General features: G+C 47.0%; 1 protein-coding gene across 8 annotated transcripts in view; it reads right to left on the bottom strand.

Annotated features, from left to right (window-relative positions):
* LOC127000010 (uncharacterized) overlaps positions 1-15,000 on the bottom strand; it is a 238,333-nt gene that overhangs the window by 138,026 nt on the left and 85,307 nt on the right. The window contains exon 1 of one of the 8 annotated variants that reach the window (XM_050863388.1): positions 12,732-13,438. The exons of the other annotated variants lie outside the window; for them this stretch is intronic. The gene's annotated coding sequence lies outside the window, so the exon portion shown is untranslated. Of the gene's footprint in view, positions 1-12,731; positions 13,439-15,000 lie in introns of those variants that run through there. 8 annotated transcript variants of the gene reach the window in all.

The following is a 15,000-nucleotide window of genomic DNA, read 5'->3' as shown; positions in this document are numbered from 1 at the left end:
CAGAATGGATGAGGGAGCAACGGAGAGGAGAGAGAGAAAGAGGTACAGAATGGATGAGGGAGCAACAGAGAGAGAGAAAGAGGTACAGAATGGATGAGGGAGCAACAGAGAGGAGAGAGAGAAAGAGGTACTGAATGGATGAGGGAGCAACAGAGAGGAGAGAGAGAAAGAGGTACAGAATGGATGAGGGAGCAACAGAGAGGAGAGAGAAAGAGGTACTGAATGGATGAGGAGCAACAGAGAGAGAGAAAGAGGTACAGAATGGATGAGGGAGCAACAGAGAGGAGAGAGAGAAAGAGGTACAGAATGGATGAGGGAGCAACAGAGAGGAGAGAGAGAAAGAGGAACAGGATGGAGGATGGCGCAACAGAGAGAGACAGAAAGAGGTAGAGAATGGATGAGGGAGCAATAGAGAGGAGAGACAAAAAGAGGTAGAGAATGGATGAGGGAGCAACAGAGGAGAGAGAGAAAGAGGTACAGAATGGATGAGGGAGCAACAGAGAGGAGAGAGAGAAAGAGGTACAGAATGGATGAGGGAGCAACAGAGAGGAGAGAGAGAAAGAGGTACTGAATGGATGAGGGAGCAACAGAGAGAGAGAAAGAGGTACAGAATGGATGAGGGAGCAACAGAGAGGAGAGAGAGAAAGAGGTACAGAATGGATGAGGGAGCAACAGAGAGGAGAGAGAGAAAGCCAAACAGGGAGGAGGCTCACCACCAAAACACGCACACGCACACACACACACACACCAGCTGCCTGCAAGGGACCCCGGCCGGCCCATCAGATAAGGATTTATGCCAAGGTTACATTAACACCGACCGATGGTTAATGAAGGCCTGGGCGGCATCCTTACAAAAAAGCGTCTACTCCCAACGATTATAACATCATTCCTCAAGCCCAGAGCCACGCCAGCCTGTCTAATAAACCTGCCTGTGTGTGTCTACCTGTCTGTCTGTATGTATGTATGTATGTTTGTGGGTGGTTTTTCTGCTTGCTTTCGTGTCCAACAGCTACGCACATGAATTTGACCAATGTATAAAGTTAATGCTGTGTTGATTTTGGTTGTGACGTTATCAGTGCTGATGGTGGTGTGGTGGTGGCAGTGGCGGTGGAGTAGTAGTAGTAGTAGTAGTAGTAGTAGTAAGAGGAGGAGGAGGAGATTTGCAGTGACCTCAACGACTCCCACACAAGTGATCCACGCCGGTCATGGGTCTGTGAAGAGGGGCAGAGGCGATATATAGAGAAAAGAAGAGAGGAGGATACGAGGAATGGATGAGGCAAGGATGGTGGTGGTGGTGGGCTAGGCGGGTGTTCTTGTCAGTATTAGTGGGAGGGAGAAAGAGGAGGCAGGCGTGTAGGGTCCGGGAGTCACCAAGCAATGTGTTTCCTCAAAGGCTGGATAAGTAATCTATTCAGACGAAAGGAAGTTAGTGGGCGAGTGTATATGAACAGGAAGATATGAAAGAAGCAAGGGGTAGTAGGCAAGCAGGTGAGAGTAGATAGGTAGGGGCGCAAGGGGGGCAAGGGTAAGGTATGGTAGGGTAGGGCAGGATCGAGCAAGGAAAGGGGAAGGAAAGTAGGAGGCAAAAAGGTAACAGGCAAGCAAGTGAGTCTATTTCGGTAGGAGAGGAAAAGAGGAAAGGTGTTTAGGGTAGAGAAAAGCAAGGCAAAGCGAAGGTCAGTGTGATGATGAAGGAAGGTAAGACAAAGCAGGTGTGAAAAGTAAATAAAGTAAGGTAAAGGTGAGGCTGGAGAGACGCGGCGAGGGAGGCAAGGGAGATGGGTAAGACAAGGGAAGCAAACAAGGTGGGAGAGGAAGGTAAGGCAATCAAGGTAGACAAACTATAGTTAAAGTAGAGGAGGTAGGTAAGAGAGGGAGACAAAGCAAGCAGGTTAAGGGAAGAAGGTAAGGCAAAGAGGGCTAGAAAGGGGGACCAGAGAGGTAAGGCACTGGAGGTATAGGTACCCAGGTGTGTGCAGGTAGTGGAGGAAAGGTAGGGAAAGAGAGGCAGGTGGAGAAGGTAAGGGAGAGGGAGGCTGCATGGGGAGGTAGGGGAGCCAGGCGGAGGGTAGAGGGGGGTGCAGCAGAAGGCGGAGGAGGAGGAGGAAGAGGAGGAGGAGGGGCGGGGAGCGGAAAGCCCTTCCATAAGACCAGCCCACGCGAGGAGGGGGGGAAAGGGAGGGGAGGGGGAAGGGGGACTCAACGGAACCTAATATAAACGAGGACGTTGTGTGTGTGTGTGTGTGTGTGTGTGTGTGTGTGTGTGTGTGTGTGTGTGTGTGTGTGTGTGTGTGTGTGTGTGTGTGTGTGTGTGTGTGTGTGTGTGTGTGTGTGTGTGTGTGTGTGTGTGTGTGTGTGTGTGTGTGTGTGTGTGTGTGTGTGTGTGTGTGTGTGTGTGTGTGTGTGTGTGTGTGTGTGTGTGTGTGTGTGTGTGTGTGTGTGTGTGTGTGTGTGTGTGTGTGTGTGTGTGTGTGTGTGTGTGTGTGTGTTAATGTCTGGGAAAAAGGAAAGGAAACCACCCTCAAGGCATTACTTATAAAGAGGAAAAATAAGTTACGACAGACTCTCAGGACGTAAAAATAATGAAAAAACGTAAACTATTATATTTCCTTCGCATACTAAGATAATAAAAGAATAAAAACATCCATATACTCTCTCTCTCTCTCTCAGGTATGTTCGGGGGGAGGCGACCCCTTCACCTGAGCGGCCGTAGCCTGTAGAACACCATCTCTAGAGGGCAGAAGGGACGGTGGGGAGGGGGGGGAGAGGTGAGGTAACGAGAGAGAGAGAGAGAGAGAGAGAGAGAGAGAGAGAGAGAGAGAGAGAGAGAGAGAGAGAGAGAGAGAGAGAGAGAGAGAGAGAGAGAGAGAGAGAGTAGAAAAAAAAGAGAGGGAGAGAGGGAGAGAATCATTAAGCTACTCTACCTTCCCTCTCCTCCCTCAGGTGACATGGCCCGTACAGGTTACAAGGTCTCGTTGAACAGGTGTACAGCGACTCAGTACTTCAAACCCCCTCACCCTCACCCCCTCTCATCCTTCTCCCCCTCATCCTCTCACCCTCACCCACTTAAAACACGATACAAAGTAGATACCACGTAAAAAAAAAGGGAAAAAAAGATAACCACCACAGGAAGCTCCCTTGGATTTTTCCCTTTCCCTGCCGATTTTTCACGCTACGTTCTGCTGGGCAAGTATGTCGCCCCCTCGAGAACAGACAGACAGACAGACAGACGGACAGACAGAAAAATTAGTACTTCTATATGTATTTCTTTATGTAGTAGGAATTAGGTTGAGTTTATATAGAAGTGTCAATGTTTGTTTTCCGCGAGATAAGGACTTCAACAGGATTCTTCATAATAGGTTAGGTAGAGTTTATACAAAAAATTAGTATTTGCTTTATAATACAAGATTTTTTTTTTCTAATAATTATAGAAGTATATTAACCGGAATTAGGTTTGTTTGCTAAATGTTTGTTAAAAGTTTAGCAGGACCTGAGACAGCGTTAAGGAACCAAGCCGTGTTCTGGTTGCAAGGGAAGTTTTGCATTCACGTCTGAGTGCCCAGAAAAAAAGGTTATACGGTTTATCAGCAGTTCAGGTGGTGACATAGTACAGGTGCTTCGTTAGGATATTTGTATGAGGTCTAGGAAGGCGTTAACAGAGAGTAATTATGATTGATTGGAGTATTCGATCTTGGCGCCGCAGAGCATAATGAATCCGGGTCGTGTTCATGGTGGGGTGGTAATCCAGGTCGTGTTTTGGAGCTGTGGGAGTCCGGGTTATATTCTGGCTGTGTGGGAAACCTTGTCTTCACCTCAGAGTAGCAGGAGAAGCTGAACATCAAGTGCACCATTATCGTAGATTTATTGTGGGAAAAAACATCCTTACAGTCATATTCGCACCTTAAATAACACTAATCGAGGAAGATCAAATTGCAAATGAGACGAGTGTGTGCTATTAAGTCCTCACCTCCGACCTGAGAGAGGCTGTAACAGCGCCAGGGGGTGAGTGAAGAGAGTATCACCTTCTGCCGCAGGGTGTGTGAATAAGAGAGGTTATCGTAGGGTTAGATCTGGTACTAGTCACGGCTCGTTTCATTCATTCCAGACAATTTCATCTCCTCATAATGAAGTGAAGATATGTTCGTTAAGGATCATATTTTTTTTCTACAGCAGAGGAGTCAGTTCAAGGGCATAAAAAAAGGTGACAAATGAAAGATAGGTCAGTTTCGGGAGGAGAGGTGTCCTGATATCCAGCATTACAAATCAATTCAAGAGCTAATATATTTACCACACAGGAATGGGTCGAATTATATCATCACCTTACGTTCCTTACAAAGATGAGTGGTGCGAGTTTTCGAATGAGAGAAGAAACAAACTTAAGGGACAAACAGGATTCATAAAAAAAATAGTATGATGAGGCCCGCAGTAAGGGGTTAAAAATCATGTTCTGTGGCCCCGGGTATAAATCAAAGGAACTTGCTAACAAATTGAGGAATTGATTAGTGATAAAGACTCAGCCCTCTACTCAGCAGCCACACGGTACAAACGCAAGCACGAAATGAAGTTTTAAAAAGAGGGTCAAACAGATTTTTTGGTGCGAATAACGGCTGGAGTCCTCGTGGAAATGGAGGTGCCTCGTGAGGGCCGAAAGACCTCTCGCAGTCCTGTTGTCTTCACGTTTTTATGTCCACACCCACCCACGCGGGCCTCTTCCTGCTCCTGCCGTTGCCGTTGGGCCGTACCGCCTCAAAGCAACTTTTTTTTTCACCCCTCCCCAAGAAATATTTAAGACAGATTTCGCTGGATTTTGTGTTCCGTCTGTGCGCGCGAAACACTCCGTAACACGTGGCTGAGGGGAAGACAAAGACAGCACAGCACCGACAACACTCACACCACCACCACCACCACCACCACCACCACCACTACCACCACCACCACCACCACCACCACCACTACCACCACCACCACCACCACCACTACCACTCATACCAACACGCACAAAAACGGCAACCCTCCCCACTACCACCATGACCACGACCACCACCGACAATACCAACACAGATAAGACAATAATTAATACATGTTTGAGTGAGTGCGTAAGTAAGTAAAGGAATGAGTCGGAAGGGGGGGTGGGGGTGGGGGGTAAGTGAGTGAGAAAGACAGAAGGAGAGGGAGGGAAATAACAAATCACAGCAGAAATAACGAGACGGAAACAACAAATAAAAAAAAAAATATAGAGAGGGAGACAGGGAGAAGAAAATAATAAGGGAAATGACAAGGCAGGATGAAGACGGACAGAACAGGCAGGAGCATAATGGTGGAGGTAGTGGCGAGGAGCAGAAGAAGAGGGAGGAGAAGGAAGGAAGGGAGCAATTTGAGACGGTGGTGGTGGTGGTGGCGGCGGGAAGGTGGAACAGAAAAACGTAGGTAGACGCAGCGAGGGTCAAGGAGACGAACCAAGAGGGTGACGGACAGGATGCTCGCCTTGGGGGGAACAGGAAGTCACGTGGAGAAAAAATAATAATGGGACACGAATAACTATAACGAAAGAGAGAGAGAGAGAGAGAGAGAGAGAGAGAGAGAGAGAGAGAGAGAGAGAGAGAGAGAGAGAGAGAGAGAGAGAGAGAGAGAGAGAGAGAGAGAGAGAGAGAGAGAGAGAGAGAGAGAGAGAGAGAGAGAGAGAGAGAGAGAGAGAGAGAGAGAGAGAGAGAGAGAGAGAGAGAGAGAGAGAGAGAGAGAGAGAGAGAGAGAGAGAGAGAGAGAGAGAGAGAGAGAGTTGCAACAGAGAGAGAGAAGGCTGCTCCGTGACGTCATGACTAGCGGGGGTCAGCGGTAAGGTGGGCTGAGGGCAGTGACCCCTGACCTTTGACCTCCACAAACGGTGCACTGCAGGACAGGAGGAGGAGGAGGAGGAGGAGGAGGAGGAGGATGAGGAGGAGGAGGAGAGAGATGAAGAAGAAAAAGAAGAGGAGGAGGAAGAAAATGGTTAAGAAAAACACGAACAAAAACAAGAACAAGACCAGAGGAAGAAAAACAAAAACAAGACCAGTGGAAGAAAAACAAAACAACAATATCAAGAACAACAAAAACAATACCACCACAAACAACAACAACAAAAAATATCCGGCAAAAGCAAAACAAAAGAAGGAAGAAAAAGAAGAAACGAGAGGAGAAAGAAAGAAAAAGAGAAGAGGTGAGAGGGACGGCAGCAGTGTGTGTGTGTGTGTGTGTGTGTGTGTGTGTGTGTGTGTGTGTGTGTGTGTGTGTGTGTGTGTGTGTGTGTGTGTGTGTGTGTGTGTGTGTGTGTGTGTGTGTGTGTGTGTGTGTGTGTGTGTGTGTGTGTGTGTGTGTGTGAGAGAGAGTGTGTGTGTGTGTGTGTGTGAGTGCGAGTGTTTGTGTATGTGTGTGTGTGTGAGAGAGAAAGAGAATAAGCACACAAAACAAAGGAAAAAAAGAAAAGGGACACTGAAACACGGAAAAACAGAAATGATGGAAAAAGAAACACACTCGAAATAGACGGGACAAAAAAAATCAGAAACAGAAAAAATGAAAAAAAAAACACAAATTACAGATATTCACGAACCATTTTCCAGCCACACAAAGGACCTCTCATACGACCTTCTTTGCCTCCTTCCTTCCATCCTATTTTACCTCCACCCGCCACCGCCAATCCTGCCCCCCCTCTCCACCCAACATTCCACCACCAACCTCTCTCCTTCACCCTTCCATCCCTCCAATACTGAACTTTCCGTGCACCACCCCCACGTCCAACACCATCTCCACCACCCACTCCATGCACCAGCGCCATCAACACCACCCACACCACATTATCCCGCCTCCATCCTCTCCTTTTGCTCTTCTTCCCCTCGCTATCCACCCACACACTCCACCTTAAGCAGACTCTTCCAAACATCACCTCCCAAATCTTCACGGAAAAAAGAAGTCTCTCTCTCTCTCTCTCACCTTACCTTCCATTCCATCCCTCCTCCTCCTCACACCTGTATACACAAAGGGCGTGGATCAACAGGTGTCATTAGGTGCATCGTCAGGGGGCGAAGGAAAGAAGGGGATCTGATCCTTACCTCACGGATTGAAACCTCTCTCTCTCTCACACACGCACACACACACACACACACACACACAGGTAAGTGGGTCAATATTTTCCCCCTGTTACATCACTTTGCTCTGAAGATTATCAATATTTACAAAGATCACACAGAATAATATCAACAACCATCTTGCATATAAATATTTCTCACTCTTATCTCTTTATTTTTTGTCTTGATCTCTCTTTCTTAAATATAATGAACGGCAACACACACACACACACACACACACACACACACACACACACACACACACACACACACACACACACACAAGAAACTGCATAATGAGTCCAGTGATATTTCTTAAGTCTTCATTTGAAACATGCTGTACTTTCATCCACATGCACTTTCCCTTTCCCATTACCCCCCCCCCCCTCTTCTTCTCTCTCTCGCCTTTTTTTTCTTTTTTTTTCCCATCACTGGCATTCACGACTCACTCCACTCTGCATGTCGGCGCCGCTTCTTTCATTGTCCATTCCACCTCACAAGCACCCTCACGCAGCCTTCATCCACGCACCCATCCACCCACAAGCCTCATTATCAACCTATTTTCATCCGCTTCCATCCGCATAGAAACACTTCATCAGGCACAATCATGTAATGCTCATCCACTCATCCATACACTTCTCTCTCCTTCCACGTCATACTTTCATCCACTTCCATCACTCCACGGAATAAGACTTGAATAACAATGTATAATCTTCATCCATACGTCTTATCATCCACCAACCTCATCCACTTCTGTTCTCCCAGAGCATGAAACTTTAAAACACCACGTAGCCTTCATTCATTCATCCACCTGACTCGTAATCCACCCTCTATTCATCCATGTTCATCCACCTAGCGTACAAAACGTCAAGTGCTATCATGTAATCAGTTGTTCAGCCATTTGCATCCCCCGAAGTACAAAAAAGTTTAAGGCATCCATCTATTCACGCATCTGTCTTATTCTCTATCATCCGCATCTATTTTCATCCACCCAAGACTTCAAACAACATCAAGTATCCTCTATCCTTCCATTCACCTGCCTCATCATCCACCCAAAGCACACAAGTTTAATCATCCATCCACCCATGTCGTATTATTCACCATCCTCATCCACTTTCATCCACCCAGAACACAAAACTTCCAGCAACATCACGTACCCTTTATCCTTCCATCCATTTACCTCATCCTTCACTCACTTCATCCACGTTCATCCACCAGAGTGCAAAGACTTCAAGCATCCATCCTCATCCACTTTCATCCACCCAGAACAAGACTTCCAGCAACATCAAGTACCCTTTATCCTTCCATCCATTTACCTCATCCTTCACTCACTTCATCCACGTTCATCCACCAGAGTGCAAGGACTTCAAGCATCCATCCTCATCCACTTCCATCCACCCAGACCCCAAGCAACACGTACCCTTTATCCTTCCATCCACCTGCCTCAGTCTCCACCATCTCTCCACCCTCTTCATCCACCAAGGCACACGAGTTCACGCCCCGATCCATTGTCTGCCACCTCGTTCCCCCCACGACCCGAGCCTTTCATTCCCCTCCACCTGATCTTAACGGCCATCCACTCTTATCTGGTGAATTGAATGGCGTACTGACTTGAAAATCCTCCTGCCTGCTTGCCTTCCTCCTCCGACCCTTCCCTTTCCTCGGTATTTCTTTCTTTCATCTCTTTTGATCTTCTTCAGTCTCTCTTACGCCAGCATCCATCCAGTTCATCTCTCCTCTGTCTTCTCCTTTTCTTTCTCTTCTTTTTTTCTTTGTCTCTAATTCTCTATCTGATTAATCGAATAGGGTATTGAGTTTGATATAGACTGCCTGCCTTCTTTCCTTCTCCTCCTCTTTCTCCTCCCTCCCATTTCTGTTCTTCCTCCTTTCCACAACCTTTTCTTCACCCCCTTTTCCCTTCATTTTCTCTTTCTTTCTTTTTTATCCGCTAATTTTAATGATGTATTGAGCGTAATCTTTCCATCTGCCTTCCTTTCTCCTCCTTTCTCCCTCTTCATCTTCTAATCTTCCTCTCTTTCACTACCCTCCCCTCCCCCTCTTTCCCCTTCATCCCCTTTTCTCTCTCTCATACTTTTATCCTCTAAACTGAATGATGTTTTGAGCTTAATCTTTCCAACTGCCTTCCCTCCACCTCCTCGCTCCCTTTCTTCCTCCTCTTCTAATCTTCTCTCCCACCCTCTCCCTGACCTTCCCCTCTCCTTTTCTTTGTCTCGTTTTCAATACCTGTCAACTCCCCAACAAGGCCGCCTGTTATCTCATTAAATACATCATTACAGGCGATCAGCTGTGGGGGACAGGTGTAGGAGGGCAGGTGAATGGGAGGGAGCTGTGATTAGGTAATTGATACACAGGTAGATAACAAAATACAGGTGTGTGTGTGTGAGTGTGTGAGTGTGATAGGATACGGGTTCTCTTCCTGAATCTTTTTGTCTGTCTGTCTGTCTGAAAGTAGATAGGTAAGCAAGCTTCTCTCTTACTTCACATGCACAGACTAACCCCCTTTCTCTCCCTCTCTACACCCTCCACCCAAGATCATATTACAGATGATGCAAGAGAATGGTGGGGAGGAAAAAAAATACTCGCACAGGCAAATAAAGAAGAGAGAAAAGTTAATGAAAAAAAGAAGAGAAATGAAAGAGGAGTGGAGAAACCCGTGGGAGAAGGGAGAGTTTGTGAATGTGGGAAGAGATAGATAGATAGATAAATAGATAGAGAGAGCAAGTAAGGCGGTTGTATTTCGTTTCGTGCTAAAGACAATAATGAAAACGCTTTCTTAAAACAACGAAACGACTTAGTGAAGACAACTTGCGTAAACAAACTCTCTCTCTCTCTCTCTCTAAAATTGAAACAAAGTGACATCAAACAGGAAACACGCCAACGAACCCAACTTTTTGCTGCTTTTATTTTCCTTCATGATAATTTTAACCTTGTCTTCGAGCAGTAGCAGGAAGGGGGACAGCCAGGGACGGGAGGGAAAACCAATTACAGAGGAGGAGGAGAAGAGAAAGAGGAGGAAAAGAAGAACAAAAAGGAGGAGGAGGAACATCTTATTTCGTTACAGTAATTGAGCAACGAGGAGGTGGAAGGAGAGGTGACGGGGGGAAAAAGGAAGAATAACAAGGAAATAAATAACGCTTTGAACGAGCTCTCTAGGATGGGATGCTCTGTTGTCTGCCTTGGATGAGTGGGTCGATGTCAGGAGAGGAGGAAAGAGCAGGAAAGCGGGAACACAACGGTACAGCAATTACAGATACACGTAATTTTAGGTGCAAAGAGTGAAGGCAAAGGGAATCAAAGCCGAAATGATAGTGAGGGAACGGAAAGAAGTACCTGGTTATCAGATTTCAAGGTATCATATAATTTTGCTGTTTAAGGGACGGCATGTAACAAAAAAAGAAGTAAATGAATAATAACCTAAATCAACGACTAGGATGTAGGTTATAAAGAGCGTGTGTGTCAGTACATTGAAGTGTTCTGTACGACGTAGATGCTGAGGGTATGTAAAAATGACAGCATATTTTGAAGTCAGTTGACAAAGAAACCGCGGGACCGAGAGACAACAGGAATAAAACAAAACAAAAATAAATTCAATAAGAAAATGGAAATGAAAAACACCGTAAAAAAGACAAAATCGTTATAGCTATAGGTCATAAGTCAACAAAGAACACTAGTTTGTAAGAGTTGCAAGGTGCTGAGAAAACACTCGTTAAAGAAAATAAAACACACAGAAGAAATAACTTAATGACAAAAGGCATGCAATAAAACTCGTTACGATAAAGACAAAAACAAGGTAAATAAGAGAGCTGCAATTATGAATGTATGTAAAGTAGGATAGCTGTGTGCGTGGGTTTGTCTGCGTGTGCGAGAATGTGTGTACTACGTATGCGTGTGTAAATCCCACCAAAGGAAAATACAAAAATACATATGAGATGTAAAATTAAATCCAAACCAAGTCTATCGATCCATTTTTCTATTTAATTTTCTCAAGTTCCAGCAGTGCATGTGTGTGCCGTGGACTCTTTTTCACCCCCGAGCCTTACTGTAAACAGACGTAACTTTAAACGAGTCATGTGCAGCGATTTCTCTTGGCTCTGGTTTGCGTTCCCCGGCCGAAGTGAGGCGAGGTAAGGTTATGGAGGAAGACAAAAGGGACGATAAGACTTGAGGTTAGGAAGTGATGTTGAGGAAGACTAAAGGGACGATAAGACTTGAGGTTAGGAAGTGATGTTGAAGAAGACTAAAGGGACGATAAGACTTGAGGTTAGGAAGTGATGTTGAAGAAGACTAAAGGGACGGTAAGACTTGAGGTTAGGAAGCGATGGTGTTGAAGAAAGAATGGAAGGAGGGAGATAAGCACTGGGGTAAGGCGGGGGTGGCGATATTAAGGAAGAATGAAGGGGGACAACTACTAAGGTTAGGTAGTGGAGGTGTAGAAGAAAGAATGGAAGGAAAAGAAAAAGAACCGAAGTGAAGTAGTGTAGTGGGAGGAAGAAAAATGGAAGAAGGGGAGAACTAAGGTTAGGTAGTGGAGGTGTAGAAGAAAGAATGGAAGGAAGGGAATAAGAACCGAAGTGAAGTTGAGTCGTGGGAGGAAGAAAAATGGAAAGGGAGAAGAACTAAAGCTGAGGTAATGTTGTCGAGGAAGAATGTAGGAGGATAAGAAATGAGGCAAGGTGGCGGTGCTGATGGAGGAAGAATGGAGGAGGAGGGAAAAAAAAAAACGGTTTAAAGAAAAGTGTTCAAGTGACTCAGACTCGTGTGGGTGAAACGGGTGACCTGGGGAAGAGGTGAGAGGTGAGGGTGTTTGTGTGTGGATGTGGGTGGATGAGAGATGGATGAGTCTGTGGGTGAGTGAGTATTGAAGAACAGTGGGTGGATGAGAAGCATTTTTTCTGGGTGAGTGGGTGAAAGATAGTGTTGGAAGGTGAGAAGGTGGATGACAATGCGTGTAAGTGAATATGGATGAATAAATGAAGGAGATAAGTATGAGTAAAATGTTAGGGTAATCCAGAATGGGTGAATGATGGGTGGGGATGAAGTGGAAAGTATGAGGGTAATCCACGAAGAGTGAGTGGGGAACAGTGTGGATGAGTGTAAGAGTGGATGAGGTGCGAAGTGTGTGAAGGTGATGCAGGAAGAGCGAGGGACGTTGCGGATGAGCGTGGGTGTGGATGAGAAGGTGAGCGGGAACAGTATGGGTTGAGTGTGTGTGTGTGTGTGGGTGACGGAGGAAAGGTGAGGGACAGTGTGTGTGTGTGTGTGTGTGTGTGTGTGTGTGTGTGTGAAGACAACAGTGAATGACGAGAAATTGGCAAAAAGTGAAAACAAAGAAGAAAAAGAACAGGAGAAGGAGGAGCATGAGGAGGAGGAGCATTTGGAGGAGGAGCATGAGGAGGAGGACGAGGAAGAGGAGGAGGAGGAGGAGGAGGAGGAGGAGGAGGAGGAGGAGGAGGAGGAGGAGGTAAAACAACAATGACCTACACGAACACGAAAAGGAAAATGTTACACAGTCGGGCCGAAAGAAAAAACGAGTCCTTACACACACACACACACACACACACACACACACAGGGGTCAGGTAAACACACTAAAACGAAACACACGCTTTCTTACCTCAAAGGCGACGATGACCAGGAGCCCAATTAGTGACGACTTGCATAATTACACCTCACCACCATCACCACCACCACCACACTCGTTACAAGGGTTTTCAATCACTCAAATTTTCCTTCTTCACGGTTTCACAACACACACGGGCACTAAATATGACTAGTGACGTAATATTTACCGGAGGAGGAGTGGGAGGAGTGAGGAAGAGGAAGAGGAGGAGAGCGGGAGGTGTAGGAGGAGGAGGAGGACGGAAGGAGCCGGGAGGAGAGTGTACATGACAATGACCACCACAAACTCCTACTCCTTGTTCCTCCCTCCGTACACACACACACACACACACACACACACACACACTCACACACTCCTCGCCTCAACCTCACACACCCACGCACTCCTAAACACACTCGGACACGCTGGACCGGTTTTCCCCATAAGCCTCCGGGGAGATATGCATCGCTGGGGGTGATTTTTCTAGGCCACGGGGGAGGAGGGGCGGCGGCCGAGCAAGGAGGGCAGCCCCGACACACTCCGGCACGAGGGGTGACCACAACACTGGTCTGGCACCTCGCAACGTGGGTCACGGGGCGCGTCTCCCGGGCCCTGCAGGCTGGTGAAGTGTGTAAGGGGGGCGCAGGTGGCGGGAAAAGGGGGCGTTGTGGCGCTCTCCAGGGCAAAGTGCAGAGCAAGTGAAGTGGGGGGGTTGAGGAGTGAGGGGGGGAGGCCGGGAGAGCAATGGCGCACAGTCCAACAAGAACCGCGTCCCGCCGAGCACTGACTGGGCGGACGGACGGCTGCTGCCCCCGCCCTGCCGCCCGCCCTCCCTCCCGCCTCACCTGCCTGCCGCTGCTGCTGCTGCCCGGAGTGTGTGCAAAGGGGTGGGAGAGGAAGGGCATACTTCTGCATCTTCCTATATGTCTACACTTAACCATACGTGTGTGTGTGTGTGTGTGTGTGTGTGTGTGTGTGTGTGTGTGTGCAGGAAGAGAGAGAGAGAGAGAGAGAGAGAGAGAGAGAGAGAGAGAGAGAGAGAGAGAGAGAGAGAGAGAGACAGACAGATAGATAGATAGACAAACAGACAGACAGGCGGGGCGCGGCGTGGAGGCAGGGACCACCACCGCGCTATTACCTGCGAGTTGTCTTATCCCGCGCCGGGTGGAAAGGTGTGAAAACCTGTGTTAGGGGGCCGTGCTGGGGTGTGGGGAAGGGCACGCACACACACACACACACACACACACACACACACACACACACACACACACACACATACATTTGGTGGACGTAATAGAATGATGATTGTAATGATAAGGCGGTTAATTTTGTTTTCTGTATTTATTAATGTCGGTTATGTTACTACTGCTGTTTCTGGTGGTGGTGGTGGTGGTGGTGGTGATGGTGGTGGTGGGTGGCAATGCAGTCCGTTGGTCGATGGTCAGTGGGGAACGTGAATGAAAACGAGGTAACTACCGCTTGGCTGGTTAGTGGAGGGAGGGAAAAGGGACGAGGGGGGTGCGCAGAGAGGATGAAGACTTCGATAGTTCAAGCTAGTTAGTGGTTCTGTTGGTGTGAGTAATGGCGGTTGTGGTAACGAATTCAGGTTAACTGTTACTTTTTTCACGCGATTTTCTTGTGGTAACTCTTAGTGGTCGCGTTAGTTGTGATTGATGAAAGGGAAAAAAAAAGAGTAACTGAACTGAAAGATAAGGAAAGGTCGAACGATGGAAAATAAGAAGATAAAATGATATGGAAGAAAAATGAAGGAAAAAAAAGAATGACAATGGAAAGAAACTGGAAATGGAACTAAAAGATATCAGGGAAACAAAGAGAAATGGAACATGGAAGAAGTAAAATGAAAAATGCAGAGTAATAAAAGAAAATAATGGAGGAGAAAAGGAAGAGAAACAAAAGGAGGCGAAAGAAAATACCTGGAAAATGAAACTACATGAGGTCAGGGGTAAAAAGGAAGAGTTAAAAAGAAAACGGAAAGTTGTTGCAGGACAGTGACTGGAGACGCCCATGCACGGATATCAAGTGGGAGGGGTGGGAGGGAGCGATTCATGGGAGTGGGTGGAGGGTGGAGGGGAAAGTGTAGAAGGTGGAGGGTTCAGGGTGGAGGGTTGAGAGAAAAGAGTTGAGGGTGGAAGGAAAAGGGTTGATGGTGGAGGATTTAGGGTGGATGGTGGAGGAAGGAGGGGAAAGGGCTGAGGGTGGAGGGTTGAGGGTGGAGTGTTTCTATACGTGTACCCGCCACCTGGAGGGCAGCAGGCCAAGTAAG

The sequence above is a fragment of the Eriocheir sinensis genome, chromosome 17 (assembly GCF_024679095.1).
Source record: "Eriocheir sinensis breed Jianghai 21 chromosome 17, ASM2467909v1, whole genome shotgun sequence".
In the NCBI taxonomy this organism is placed as follows: Eukaryota; Metazoa; Arthropoda; class Malacostraca; order Decapoda; family Varunidae; genus Eriocheir; species Eriocheir sinensis.
The sequence above is the reverse complement of the archived record's forward strand: the minus strand, read 5'-3'. Positions and strand labels throughout refer to the sequence as shown.